This window comes from Martes martes, assembly GCF_963455335.1.
Source record: "Martes martes genome assembly, chromosome: 3".
Taxonomy (NCBI): domain Eukaryota; kingdom Metazoa; phylum Chordata; class Mammalia; order Carnivora; family Mustelidae; genus Martes; species Martes martes.
The window spans coordinates 155,092,714-155,108,509 of record NC_137890.1 but is presented as its reverse complement, the minus strand read 5'-3'; positions in this window follow the sequence as shown (position 1 = coordinate 155,108,509).

The following is a 15,796-nucleotide window of genomic DNA, read 5'->3' as shown; positions in this document are numbered from 1 at the left end:
GGAACAATCACGCTTTTGTGCCTCGATCAAGCCCTGTCGGCTTCTCCCAATTGTGGTGAAGGAGGACAGGGTGCATTGCCAGCTCTCCCTTTGTCTGCTGTGTGGTCACTTAGGATGACTCTTCCCTTTAATACAACAGTTGTCTTCTTCTGGAACTATTTTCTATGTGAATATGGCATGAGCATCTGAATAGAGTTCTTTAACTCGTTGCTGCTTTTGTTAGAGGCATGGCCACTTACGAATATCATTTTTTCCTTATGAGTTATGCTGTACTTTGTAATCTAATACTTGTATCTAATACTTGTAACTGTAATCTAATACTTTGTCCCATTAGTCATAGAATATCCATTTTACTTTCTTGATTTTGCCCCCTCCAGTCTCCTAAGTCTACTTTCCCAACGGCAATCTGGACCAAAGTAAAAACCCACAAGACCTCTGTTCCCTTCTTACCTGGACTTTCAACGGACCTTCTTGACTCCTCCACACTTCTTAATTTTTTTTCCTTAAGAAAACCAACTGGCCTGGCCAACCAGCAGTACTTCCCGCACCGTATGTGGCCCCACATTTCTGTCCCCCAAGATGAAGGACTGATTCGTGCTGGTGACCATCTGGCATGGAGAGGCTCACAGGGTCAGAGGTCTACCACCTACCCACCGACCACCATCCACATCCATGGCTGCAAAACCCCACTCTTTCCTCCTCTCTGATCATGGCCATGAGACTTTGTCCATTGGTCATTAATCCACAGAATGTTGGTGGCTCCCCATGTTCGGTCTTAAACATTCTTGCCCTTTCACATCTCTGTAGTTATTCCCACCCACCTCTCAAGGTTTCTCAATCTCTGCCACTGCCCACAGCCAGAGGAGCTCAGCATACACCATCTAACTCAGAACTCTCTCTCTGGGTATATCTCCACCAGCATCACGGAGCAAGTGCAGGAAACCAGCACCAGGACAACAGGTGAACTCGTCCTTCCCTTCCATCTGCTCGTGCCTTCATCCAGCCAACCAGATCATTCTATTTCAGAAACAGTCCTTGGAACTAAAACTTGGAGCACTTTTAAATCACATTGGTTGGATTTCCCTCTGTTCAGGAGAGTTGCCTTCATTCTTGTCTTTGATGAGTGCTGTGTCTACCTTTATTTCTGCATGTGGGAAGAGCAGACTTCACCCAGGCATGTGCCTCTGTCCACTCTGCGTGCACCTTGGAGAGGAGGATAGCTCATCGGATGCGCCCAAACCTGACACTTTGCTGAGGCCCAGTTTACTAGTGATGATGAAGGGATGTTCATCCAGGAGTAGATCCACGGTCTGTCCCCTTCTCCACGTGTCACATGGAAGGTAAGATCTGTAGGATTGGTCTTCTTGCACTCAAGGGTAGTGTAGGGCAAGTCCTACTTATATCTTTAACCTGAGATGCTTTCTTCAGTCTGGAATTCCAGAAATAGGTGGGAGGTCTGTCATCAGTGTTTGCCCAGAGTGATAAAGCAATACTGTTTGGTCCGTATAGGGTCATAATAAGTGAAGGGATTTAAACCTCAAAATCCAACTCTCAACCCCTACCGTGATGCAGAAGGACATTCCAGTGAACTCTGGCATCGAAATCTAATGTGAGGAGACACAACCTCTACACAGCAACTGAGAAAAATCTAAGGAGAGAAGAGACCCAGTGAAAGGCACCGAGGGGCCAAAGACTAAAGGCACAGGGGGCTGAACTTAGTTCCTCCGCTCCCTCCTCTTCTTTTTCCTTTCAGAAAAAGTTGGGTATTTTCATTCTACTCAAAGACATCTCAATCTTTATGGAAGACCCAGCCCTTTATTTGCTCATGGTAGAGCCAGTTTGACTCTCTTGACAAATCCATGTTCCAGAGAACTAAGATAGAGATGACAGAATAGATCATTTTTCAGTATTTTTAAAGATTTATTTATTTTAGAGAGAGCATGAGTGGGGTTGGGGGGGCAGAGGGAGAGAGAATCTCAAGCAGATGCCCTGCTGAGGGCAGAGTCTGACATGGGGCTCGATCCCAGGACCCTGAGATCATGACTTGAGCCAAAATCAAGAGCTGGATGTCCGACCAACTGAGCCACCCAGTGCCTCCCATTTTTCAGTATTTTTGAATGAGGTGAACACACTGTGTAACATTCAGAAAGTACAAAAGGGCATTAGGTGAGAAGGAAGTACCCGTCCCACCCTCCCTCATTCCCTCCTGCCCCCACAGTCTCTGTCCTGGGAGGTGACAGCAGTTAGCAACAGCTTGTATCTCCTTGTAGATACCTTCTCAGAGCTATTCCTTAAGGAAAATGTATTATGCTTCTCAAAAATCCTAAGCAAAGGAGCCAAAAGGAAGAGCATAAATTAATCTGATAGTGAGGAGCCCAGAGAGCTAAAATATGGCCATGACACATCAAGACAGCAGACTCCAGAGGGAAACTATGAGTTTTCTGAGGAAGGAATAAGCTACGAGATCTTTCCTACTGCAGTTACTGAAGACCTATAGCCCAGCCTCACCCAGCCCCTGAACCCCGAGGACTTCTGTTCCCAAGAGCAGCTGGGTGCTGGGCTCACTTGGAGGCACTCCTAGGGCACCCCAGTGCCTTGGAGCTGTCTCCTGCCAGGGAACCACTGGACACCTGCCATCCAGCAGATCAGACCTCCGTTCCCCCCACCTTGGCAAGAGGCCAACCCGTCAGAAGCCCTCGCCCTGACTCCCGCGACTGGACCCCCAGCTGCTGGTGGAGTCCTGTTTGACCTGGGTGTAACCCTGGGTCGATTAAGTGATTTACAATGGGCCGGCGCAGATGGGAGAAGACAGGCTGACCCAAACAGTAACTCCAGCAGTTTCTCAGTCTGTGATGACTTGAGAGGAAAAGATAAAGAGGAACAAAAGCAAAGAAATGAGAACAAATTTGATTTCTGTGACGGAAGAAGCTGGCTGAATTGTAGCTTATTTATCTGGTATCTCTTAACTTCATTTCCAGCCTACTGCTCACAGACTATGTCTTTGTCATAATTTTATCTAGTGCTAAGTGGGCGAAGTACCAAAATAAAAACAATCTTAGGCTTTTCCTGGCCAAAAAGGTCATACATTCAAATATGAAAATTAGGTCTAGACTTCAGGACAGAGTGATGATTCAAGAAACCAGGGCTGAGGGACACCTGGGTGACTCAGTGGATTAAGCTGCTGCCTTTGGCTCAGGTCATGGTCTCAGGGTCCTGGGATCGAGCCTCACATCGGGCTCTCTGCTCAGCAGGGAGCCTGCTTCCCCCTCTCCCTCTGCCTGCCTCTCTGTCTACTTGTGATCTCTCTCTGTCAAATAAATAAATAAATAAAATCTTAAAAAAACAAAACCAACAACAACAACAAAAAAACAGGGTTGAAGTCCCTCTAGCCACAAGGACAAGGTGTTGGCTTGTAGACGGGAGCCTTTGCTAAAAAGTTGTCCTAGCCATAAACTGGAATGCCCATCTGTAGCAAAATTATGAAATAATCTAAGACACTTCCATGTAGTTATAAACTTCTGAGCTATTAAAAAGAATGAGGGGCACCTGTGTGACTCAGTCGGTTGAGCATCCGACTCTTGATTTCGGCTCAGGTCATGATCTCAGGGTTGTGAGATCGAGCCCCGTGTTTAGGTTCCATGTTCAGAGAGGAGTCTGTTTGAGATTATCTTTTTCCCTCTCCCTCTGCACCACTGCCCCACTCAGTAAAAATAAATAAATCTTAAAAAAAATAAAAATCGTGAGATGAATCTGTGTGCATTGATATGGTTCAGATCACCCAGACATTATTACGTAAAAAAGAGCATAACACAAAAATGCTCCCACCTCCATGAAAAGGTTTGTGTATATATATAAAATCTATATAACAAGTGTATGAATGTGTGTGTGTTAGATAGACTGATACAGATATATGATATATGATATGCATGGGGATTTTCCAAAAAGATAGACAAAACCACAAGGAACTACTGGTAATGGTTATCTCTGGACAATGGAACCAAGTATGTGATTTGGAAAAGAAACTTTTGTTTTATTGCATACCTACTCTACCGTTTGAATTTGCTTTCCATGTGCATAAAAATATTATTTTCATCATAACAAAGAAGGTCCAAAAAACCCATTTAGCTAATGAATGCATGCACAAAAAGAGGAAAATGCCTGCATATATATGCAGATTTTAAAAGCCTTAAATTCTGAACTGCATTCTAGAAAGAATTAAAATAAATAGAACACATGTCCAGAGAGTGAATTACCACATCAGCAAATGTCAAATATCCATAAATAAGTGATTCATGTTCAGCTGCATGAAATCCATAAAAGTAGTCTCCAAGCTTGACTGAGCTATAGGTCTTGGGAAGGAGCCCTTCCAGGGAAAAATTTATGGAGGGCATCATTTTCCTCTAGCGCTGCTAGCCTGCTACCTCAAGGTCAGACAGGCAAGGTTAAATGTAACATTAACATTTAGAAGCCCTATCCCACAGAGGTGCAAGTGCAGAAGGAATCCAGCTTTCCCCAAATCTTTAAGCTTTCCAGGAAGGGGCCATACTGCCAACATCCCAGATTCTTTGCAGTTTTTCTTTTCCTCTCTTTCTTTCTTTTCTTTTCTTTTCTTTTTTTTTTTTTTTGTAAGATTTATTTTATTTAACTTAGAGAGCGAGCGAGCGAGCCTGTGCATGTGCGTGCATGAGTAGGGGGAGGGGCTGAGGGAGAGAATCTTCATGCAGACTCCCTGCAGAGCACAGGGCCTGATTCGGGGCTTGATCTCATGACCCAAAAGATCCTAACCTGAACCGAAACCAAAAGTCAGACACTTAACCCACTGAGCCACCCAGGCACCCCTCTTTGCAGGCTTTCAAATGACTTTTTTCCGAAGCGCACTCCGAAGATAAAACAGCGGGTATAAAACAGATACAAGATGCCCAGGAGACTGGAGACATTTTGTGCTACGACTTTAAAATCAAAAACTCTCCTTTCTCCTGTGTGTGTATGCAAATTATCTTTCATAGTGACATTTAATCTACATATCATTAACACCTTATCCCATGCAAGTGACGGAGAAGTAGCTCCCCAGCTGAGTTTCTGTGGGTGGTGCAGAATGGACTCTGCACCGGGGTTTTTCGCACTTCCGGATCCGGCTGGGCAGAACGAAGCCCAGCAATGGGGGTTGAAGAGCAAGCAAGGAAGATGAGTCAGGTCCTTCATGCTCTGTGTGTGGGTCATGAATGTCCAGACAGAGTTTCCTGTGTGAAAAAGGCCACCCGACATTTTTGAAAGATGCCAATTCTTATCACCTGAGACGTGGGTGTCCTCTGTTTTGCTAACCATGGGCAACAGCAGAAGACACTCTTCTCTCCTTCAAGCCCCAATGCCTCTTGTGGAAGTAACGTTTTCCTGGAGAGATCATTCTTTCAGGCCGTTTTAAATTTTGACTCCCTAATGAGATCATATGAGGAACCGAAATGTGTAGAAAAAAACATTGTCATTCAGGGAACCAGGGCGTCTGGCCAGGGCCGTCCACTGTGTCGTTATAACTGGTATTGATCGCGTCTGCTCATGTCAAATTGACCTTTGCCCTCTCCACAATCATTTCAGTAGACTCATTACTTTTTTTCCCCCCTCAGGGCACTATAAAGACCCAAAAAAGAATCTAGTCAGCAAGTTTGATTTACCCCAGGTCTGAATATAGAGTTCTTTGTCTACTTTCCCCATCCTGGAAACTTCTGTCATAGTCAACAATACATAGAACCAGAAATGATGTAACGAAGTCAGAGGGTTCTCCAAGCCACCTGTGCCTCATGTGTTCTTATATTTAAGTTGGAAACATCATCATTTCCGATTTTTAGAGTTTTTTTCTTTTTCTTGTTTGTTGAAGCCATTCTTCTGATAAACACCTTCTGCAATAAAAAATTAACTTTGGGGGTGCCTGCTGGGTTCAGTCCGTAGAGCGTGCAACTCTTGACCTTAGGGTTGTGAGTTCAAGCCCCATGTTGGGTGTAGAGATTACTTACAAATAAAAGCTTTAAAAAATTTAACTTTTTAAATCCTGTGGTTAGCCTGCAACGGATCTGGGCTGTACAAATGATCTCTGAAAAGTCAGCATTGAAGTGAATGCCTATTAGAGGTATTGGTACAAGTAACCAAAGCGTATCATTTCCATAATGGCTCCCTTTTAAATGCACCACGCCTCTCTATTTCTACTTGTCACATTACTTCTCAGGAAGAACACTGTCTTACTTGTCACACGTAAGCGCGCCCTGAGCATAAAACACTTTCTTTATATTGGGTGTGCATTGAGGTGGCTGCCCACGCTGACCGCAACAGGTAGGCCATCATTCATGGATCCACAAATCCCTCTTATGATGTGAGTATGCCCAGGGGAGATAATGGGGGAAAAGATATTTACAGTATGTCCAAGACACGATCCCTTTACACAGAACATTTACTCTCCAGCTGGGCAGTGAAGTGTTGACGTGTTTTTAGAAAACGCGTCTTCTCATTTCACCTCTTGTTTTCCTACCTACGTATTAATCACTTATACTCACCTTTTCTGTCTTTCAGATTTCTCATTTCCTATCCTCTTTCCTTTCTTTTCCTCTCCTCCGCTAGCATCCTAAGTTAACCAGGAATTAATTTTGTGCCTCTGTTGTTATCTAGGGCCAAAGAATGGCTCACTGGCTATTTGAAGCTGGGCAGCCCTGACTTTTCTGGAATCCTTGTCTTCCTCCCACTGTTGGCCACACATCGCCTTCTCTCACATGTCAAGGAAGGTCTGTAATGGTCCTAGCCTTATGAAGCCTCCTCCCCTCCCTCCCACAGACCCGTGGCCTGAGTCATGAGACACAGCTAAACGTCTCACTCCATGTCCAACTCAACAAAGGAAAGGTAGGCTTTCAGGCGGTAAATGAGTGAGAACACCACCTGATGGACATTCCACGTTCACAGTCATCACACAGCCCTGCCACCCGGTGAGGCTCGGACAGCATCAGTGGACCTGTGTGCTCGGGTCACCATATAAGAGCCCATGTCTGTCATATAGGAGAGCGTTTAAGTGAAATGCAGGAAAGGAACAGCTCATCACTTCAAATACAAGTACACCCTTTGGGGAAATAATTCAGTATATATTCATTTAGGATATCATGTATAAACATAAATTTTGTATCAGGCGATGGCATCAGGAAACCTAGTCCCGATTCTCAGGGGTCTATAGACTAGCGATAAATGCAGACAAATCATTCTGTAGGAATAACAAGTGGGAGGTGAGCCCAGAGCACAGGGCAGATGGGGGGCAGGTGGGGCAGAGAGGGCTAGGTGGCTAGTGAGGCAAATGCCTTCAGGGACATCTTCTGGCCAGGTGATACCTAAACAGGGGACATAATTCACTGACACTCAGGCAGACACAATATGTTGTTAGCTCTCTGATGTCTGTGAGTCTGTCCCCATAGCCTTCTAAACGCACTGGGGTCCCCCAGTGGTTTGTGGCCGCGTGGTCATAAGCCACTGGAAGAAGACAAAGGAGCCCACTTAAGAAGGGCTCAGCACAGCAGCTTGGGGACGGGCTACAGGGTAACAGCACCGGTGATCTGTAAAGAGCTGAGGACAAAGCCCCTGAGATATTTTAGGAATTTCTTCGAGAAGCCACAAGAGCCCCTGTTCCCAGACTTCGGGTAGGGAATACAAAGTTACACTTATAATCTTGCAATCATAGCAACCATTCAAAGGGTACGCCCTGGAGACTTACTGTATTGGAGGGTATCAGTGATCCAGCAACAAGAAATATAGCTTCCTTTAATTCAGCCAATAGTACGTGCTAGTTAACTGATTAACACCTCCCAGTTATAGTGTGTTCTAACCACAAGGATTTAGCACTTTATATTTCAAAGTTTTATTTTAGTAATACGATTTTAATGTTAAGTAGATTTACAGTAAGAGGCAAGTCAGGAGAATTATGAGAAGAAGGAAATTCGCTCTAGCCTAGCTGCTCACAGAGGGGCTGCCTGGTGGAGGAGGCCGTGAGGACCCCCACACCCCCGCCCCTCCAGGCAGACACAGGCCAAAGCCCCCAACCAGCCCTGTGCGCCTGCGCAGAGCGACGCCTGTTCCTTGCCTTCCGTTCTGCGATACTGAGTTTCCACTGGCTGCGAGAACACAAAGATTCACAAATCCTCTTCAGTAGAGCCCCTGTTCAAGTCTCATCGGTCTCCAAATAACTCTCTCTTTCCTCTCTCTCTCTCTCTCTCTCTCTCATCTCTCTGTCTCCCCGTCTCTGTCTCTCTGTCCCCATCTCTTGCCCTGCAGCCTTGCTCCTTCCCCTCTTGGAGGCGGTCTCTGCGTCTCCCCCCCCACGCAGCCCTCTTAATGCTACCTCTGCGGGCCCTGCTCCCTCTCCGAACCTGGCGAAGGTCTCTTCCTAAATGGGGCACACGCTGGCTCCCTTCCAGTCCTTACTTCCTTGTCCCTGTGGCATCTAGCACTCTGGATGTTTTGTTTTGTTTTCCCAAAACCCTCTCCACTTCATCTTTCCTGTATCTCATTACATCCCTGGCTCCCAGCTTGTCAGACCTTCAGTGTCCCCCCACGGGTCCTGGTCGTCCACTTGCCCCTGAACTATGCATGTCTTCTGGGTCCTCCTCCTGGTTCTCTTTCCCACCACACCGTCCCCTGGGGTGTTCTCCGCCCCCCTGTAGTCCCAGCCGACCTCATCTTCATCCTGCTGACTTCCTCTTCTTATTCTTTCACCTGCTGACTTGTCTCCCAGCCAGAACCTGGCAAAGTCGGACGCTAGTGAAGGTGTCACACATTTTTGGATGAGCAATTCGGGGACAAGCCCTACTGCGTCCGGAAGGAATATACCTGTTTTCTCTCTTGTCTGATTGAGAGTGACCTTGATGGTGTCATCTGAGCCTGTAGGAGGTGGGAGCCCTGCTGCCTCTTGAACCAAGGACACCACTGGGTAATGCCCTCCGTCCTGTGTATGCAGCAGCACCAAGGGCGACCGGCTGGGGTGCAGGTGGGGACCCAGGTGTGCTGGTCACCCTCAGACCCTGCATATCAAGCTGGCCGTGGTGTGGAGGGACCCGCAGAGACCCACTTTCAACCCACTTATAACTCACAATGCCCTGTAATGACATCTCCAATTTAGGAGTGCGACCAAATGGTTGTTTTGAATATTACTGGGTGAGTATGAAAATTATAATATTAGAAATTATTTGTTAACTAGAACATCACAGTTCGTAACATTCATTTCATAAAAGCAATTCTAAATTGCTTAACGCAGTGGCAAAGAAGAGCTTTGCCAAAATATAAGGCTTGGATTATGGAAGACAGAACTCACGGAAAACGATCTGAAATACTCCTTAACAATTGTCTGGGGGGGTGCCTGGGTGGCTCAGTCAGTTAAGCCACCAACTCTTAATTTCAGCTCAGGTCTTGGTCTCAAGGTTGTAAGAGCCCCACATTGAGCCCCACATTGGGCTCAGTGCTGAGCATGGAGCCTTAAGGTTGGTTTTCTCTCTCTCCCTCTCTCTCAGCTCCTTCCTCCTCTCTCCCACTAGGCATTCACTCTCTCTCTCTACAGTAAATAAATAAATCTGGAGAAAAAAAAAGAGAGAGAGAGAGAGAGTTGTCTGGGGAGGCCCAGCGCAAAGAAGACCTGGGTAGGGCAGCCACACTGAATCATAGGAAGGACGTGACCCTCCAGCGTGGCCTTCTGACAGCAGGAAATGACAGAGTAGTCTGGGGACCATCATATTCATTTACAAAATTGCAGACAGCTCAGTAGATGAGAAGGAGGAGCATAAGGTCCCATGAAGAGTGACTTCCCAGGCCCCTTCCTTGGGGGTCCCGATGGTGTACATCTCACCTGCCCAAGGATCACCAGGGAGGCTTGGGGTGGTGTGGTCACTTGCAGGGCCACCCTCCCTGTCTCCCACGGCACCGAGGAAGCCAGAGCCAGGGTTGTGTTGCTTTCTCATCCACTTTCTGCTGTTCTGTTTTCCCATGAAGCAGGGGCAGAGCCAGGATGAGGAGGAACCACAAACTCCATTGGGAAGAGATCTGGAGCCTTTCCTTGGATCTTGGACTGTCTATGAACAACCTTGGGACAAAAGTGTCTGGTACAACTGGGAAAATCTTAATGAGGGTTTTGAGACAACTAAAAAGCTCTGTTGGAAGCAAGAAGCCAGGAAGGAAGGGATTGACAGGTGGTTATCGGGTTCCTGGGCCTGCCACTCCCCAGGACAGAGAGGTCTTCCTGAAGCCCCCATACAGAGCATTCGGCCAGAAGCATAGTCCGCACACAGGCAAGCAGATGGGCTTCATGGGCAATGGCACAGCTGGAAAGTTCAGGATAGTCCGTAGCCGGGGTCCCTGAGCTTGTGATAACTACACAACCATGAAGGAGAAGCCGTGCAGACAGCTATGGCGACCTGTCATTATGGCGCCGAGTCATTACTTAGCAAAGCTTCTCTAAAGCTTCTCTTGCTCAAGAGAAGGTCCTGTTCCTATGCAAACAGAGACCCTCAAACAGACAATATCTGTGCTATTTTTGAATGATAGTTCATCAACACAACAAAACAAAACTCTGTTCCTGAAAAATCCAAGTATTTGTCACCACCAAACACTCTTCATTCACTGGGAAGACATAGGAGCAGGGGAATCTTTCAAGTACATTTGATCGCCTCCCATGCTTTTCTGAAAGGGATGCTTGACTTTGTTTTAATAGCGTTGGTCCAGGAGTTGGTGGGCTCTGGGCTCCAGGTCTGCCCGTGAGACCATTCAGGATGAGGGCCGGCCTCCACTTTCCTACCTGTGAAATGGACATGATAATAGCACCCGTCTCCTAAGCCACAGGGATGGTTTTGGGAGGCTGGGCATTAAAGGAGCCAGCGCTGTGCCTGGAGAACAGGAAACGCTCTCAGTGTCAGCTCTTGTGGGCTTACCTTCTACCACATCATGTTATGTCAGTCATCCCATCACTGTGCCTGATCGTTCTGTGCTTTGCCTGAAAGTCACTAGAATGCCACTTTACATGCACTGCGTCGGTTTTCTGGTTTGTGATTAGTTCAGTAAATGGTTACAGCAGATTTTGTAAGCCTGCGTTCCCCTAGTTTGTGAGAATAAAAGGTTATATTCTCCACTTTCGAGGGCAGAATAAGCGCCATGTCTGTGCTCTATCTACTTCACGCTCCAGACAGGTGTGAAATAACCACATCAGGGAATTTGCATATTCAAATTCCTTCTTTGTCAGACTCCTGATTTTGTCTACTGAAATCTGCAAAAAACCCATAAAGTCCTGAGGTATGGTTACATGGCTATAAAGTGATTATTTTTGCATAGCACTTAACCTTCCTGAACAGTGGAAAGTCGGTAATCCACAATGTTAAAATAATGTTTTTACTGCTCTTAATTTTCCTGCCAACATATGAAGTGGGTGTGTGTATGGTGTGTGGTGTGTATGTGTGTGTGTGAGATGCATGGTATGTGGGGTTTCTATGTGTGATGTGTGGTGTGTGTGTGTGTGTGGTGGACTATATTTGTGGTGTGTTTAGTGTGTGTGTGTGTGTGTGAGATGTGCATGGTGTGCAGATGTTTTTTGTCTGTGATGTGATGTGGGGTGTGTGTATGTGTGATGTTCATGGTGTGCGTGAGTGTGTGTGGTCGACTATATTGTGTGTGTAACGTGTATGTGTGTGTGAGATGTGCATGGTGTGCAGATGTGTTGTCTGTGATGTGATGTGGTATGTGTGTGGCGTATGTGAAGGCGGTGTGCTGGTGACTGAGGTGTGGCCAGAATCAGTGTGGGCTTCACTAAAGCCCCCGTTTGAAAGGGTACAGGGCTGTTTCCATCTCCCTCAACAATGGCTCTGCCACAATGGGAGCGTCAAGTGCGGGCTGTGTCACCTTCGCTCGGACCCTCCCAGGCCCAGACTCTTGACTGGGGGCCGAGGGAGCCATGACCACTGCGCAGGAGAGAGTAAACGCTGCAAGTCTGACTGCTGTCCCTAGGAAAGCCTTCTTGGGAGGTGGCCCTTGGCTGGGGACTGGGTGCTTTGGCGGCTTCCCAGAATCCCCAGGACTGATGAGAGTGGCTCGCTGTGCCCACACCGTGTGCACACAGCATGGTTGAGTCTGAACACCTGCCCTCCTCCTGGGAAGCTGGAATTTGGGTACGTGCCAGGCAGAGGGTGCCTACGGGACCAGCCCCCAGCAAGGTCCCCGGCTCTGAGTGTCTGATGAGCGTCCCTGATAAGATTTCACATATGTTGTCACAACCTGTTGCTGGAGGAATTTGGGGTGCCCCTCGTGACTGCATCAGGAGAGGACCCCTGGAAGTTTATGCCTGGTTCCCTGTAGACATTGTCCCATGCTCCTCCTTTTGCTGACTGCTCTGTGTCTTTGCCCTGTAATAAACTACAGTCACAGTCCTGGCCGTCCTCCTAGCAAGCCATTGGCCCTGAGGGTGGTCTTGGGGACCCCCAGTACAACCTTTTTCTTTTGGGGATGTAAAGGGATGAAATGAAAGCCTTGGAGATTTTGAGGAACTCAAAGGCCTTTGAAAATCCCTCCAGTAAGAGATCTCTTAATGCGGAGAGATCTAGGCCATCTTGGGGTTTGAGCAGATACAGTCGGAAAAAAAGAACCCCCTCCCTGTTCTAATTAGTCTTATAACTAGTTTCAGTCATAGCTGTCTCAGGAAAATTGGATTGCTTTGTACATAGAAAGCCTTTTTCTCTAAGCAAGAACATGGCAAGGGCAGAAGGGAGAGTCTAGAAGATGAGAGATGAGCTTCAGACCTGCCCAGGGCCATTAAAACCCCATGGTTCAGTTTTCTAACATTTGAATATATCGCAGTGTTTTATCAGTTTTTAAAATTTTCAAAATCTGAAAAATTCATACAATGATAATTTATTACTTTCTAAGTAAAGCACAGAAATGTATAAATCATAAGATCACTCTAGGAGAAAGACACATCTTTAAGCCTTATCGTTAGAATTTGTACTATCATGAAATAGTATAAAATCTCTGTCTACTTGCCCAAGAACTACAATCCCATCACAAAATCAACCTGAACATTTTAGGGGACACATGGGTTGGCTTTTCCCCCTGTCTTGGCAGATTAAACCTTTGCGGATCAGCATTCCAGATCAATGATGGAATCCCAGGGAACATGAATGCTATGACCAACAAATGGGGGAAAAGGGCACCCTGACATATCCCCCAGTGCATACTGTGCAGGTCACCGGTTATTGATGACTGGAAAGTGCATTAGCTTGCAGCACAGTTCTGTAATGACGAAAGCACAGGTGCACCCAGTCCCAGGCCAGAGGACTCCAGAGCATATACACTGGAGCTGGAATCCTGGATTTTCTTTCTACTTGTTGGCTCTGTGACGTGGGGAATTTTTCTAACTCCACTGCCTCTCATTTTTGTCATCTGCAAAAAGTGCACAATTACTGCTACATCCGTAGGTGTTTTGAGGACTCAGTGAGTAAGGTATCCAAGAAGGAGGGTAAACACAGGACACAGGAGGAGAGAGGCTGCGAGTGGACGGCGGATTCACACCTGCCGTGGAGGGTCTCTCTCTGCCCTGAATGGTACCTCCATGCAGCATCGGCATAACCATGACGTTGACCTCACGTGGCCCTTTTAAGAAGCACGCAGAGTCACCCACGTGGCGTGCTAGAGAGGCGTAGCCCAGCCCTAGTCCTCAGTAAACGCTCCCCTGCCATTACTGGTACCCAAAATATCTCAGAGCTCACTTCTCTGACATCTTGCTTTCTACGGTTTCTTGCATCCAATCTGTTTCCTTCATACCAAACAGATTGCAGATCTTTTGAAAAATAGAAATGAATTAAGAGAGTATAGTAGTCTGGAGCAGCAGGAAGAGAAAAGAGCTCCCGCTGCTCTCCGGAAGGTCTAGGGAGGTGAGCGGGTGCGTGCAGGAGATCTTGAGACTAGAAGTCGGGAGGGTAGAAGCACTGAGAGCAAAGATGTGTGGACAGTTGGGAGGAGTACCATTCCAAGAATGCCCACTGCAAGGAGAGGAAGTTCTTCTGTTATCGTCAGTGCACTGTTGGTGTTGTAGAAGCATCTCATGTTCATTGTTCAAGTGCGCTCACCTACCAGACTAGTTGCCTAAAGGGTAAGGATCACACATCACCTTCACCTAGAACCCCTCCTCCCAGGTAAAGCCTGCATATTGAATGGATGACTGAAAATTGTTTATTCCGTATTCAAAGAACCGAGAGGTAAATGGTCTCAGTGGCTTTCCTTTGTATCCACAAGCAGTACCCAGGACAGAAAGCCTTGCAGGGATCCACCCAGCAAATTCCAGTTTTAATAGAAACATCACCTGCGAACGGATCTTCAGCAGCCTTTCTGCATTTAGCATCAACAGTGCCCTGGTGTGCAAAGGAGGTCAACGTTAGTAGAAATTCATCACGTCCATGAAGAACATAGCTTATCAGTGACAGCAATGTTAATAGAATCCATAACTGAGTCGCTCAAGCAATTATAATGTGAGAGGACAGAAGGTGGCGGCTGTCCGTGCTATAGCTGAAATAAAGCCGACGTGGAGCTTGAAGAACCAAAGCTTCGGTGAGCAATGCCTTTGTTAATGATATATTCTAGATGTGCTTAAAACAAAGCCTCTGAGTCACGTTGGGTTTGAGGATGACTGTCAGCCTGCACCCAGATGGCCTGAAAGTGAATTGGCAATTCATTTGTTTGTTTTGTCACCCATGAGAAAGTGTTTGCTGAGGGCCAGCAATGTGCCTGGCTCTATTCTCAGGGCAGGGGTGGGGCGACAGAGAGCGGGGTCATGTCATCACTCGAACCGTGATGATGGCTGCTCATCGTGGTTTATTGTCCAGACCACAATCTGGCTGGAAGTTAATATGATGGTGAACAGGGAAGGAAGAGCAGAGAGAAACTGTATTTTAAATGTACATCAGTATAATGGATCCAAGGTCAAATTTCTTAAACTGGCCCATAAACAATGTACCTTGGGGTGTGTCAAATCCGAATAAATACAGAGCGACTTCAGGGAGCTCTCCCTATTTATTTTACTTGTGAGGGAAACCTGCGATTTTTGAATATAGATAAGTTATATTGGGGAATGCAGAATTTCCTATTTCTTTTTAAAGATTTTACTTATTTATTTGACAGAGAAAGATCACAAGTAGGCAGAGAGGCAGGCAGAGAGAGAGAGAGAAGCAGGCTCCCCGCTGAGCAAAGAGCCTGATGCTCTGCAAAGAGCCTGGCTCGATCCCAGGACCCTGAGATCATGACCTGAGTCGAAGGCAGTGGCTTAACCCACTGAGCCACCCAGGCGCCCCTCCTATGTTTTTTATGGTGAAACGCGGAGCTTGAGGGAAATTCCTCTCTTGTAGCAGCACCTTCAGATCTCAGGTCTTTTAGAGGATGTGTTTGTTCTGTTCTGCTACTAGGATAGTCCGATGCAAAAAAATCTGGAGTCTTGTTTCAGGGTGTTTTCTCTATTCCCACATGTTCTGGTTAAATTTCCTATTTGACATAATCTATAAATACCACTCCTTGCAATAGAATGAGAGTGGTTTAGAGGGTGATAGTACTGGGTGTTCATGAAAGCAAGGCTTAACTTTTAATGGAAACCAGTCTGGTCGCTCCACAACCCCACATGAGAAGGTAATCGTCATTTTTTACTGTTATAGCTGGAATATAAAAGCTCCAAGGAAAGCTGTCCAAATGGTGTGTTCTTTTTTCAAGAGCAGACACCTCATAAATAAGAGCTGGCATTAAAATAAACTAAAGTAATTGA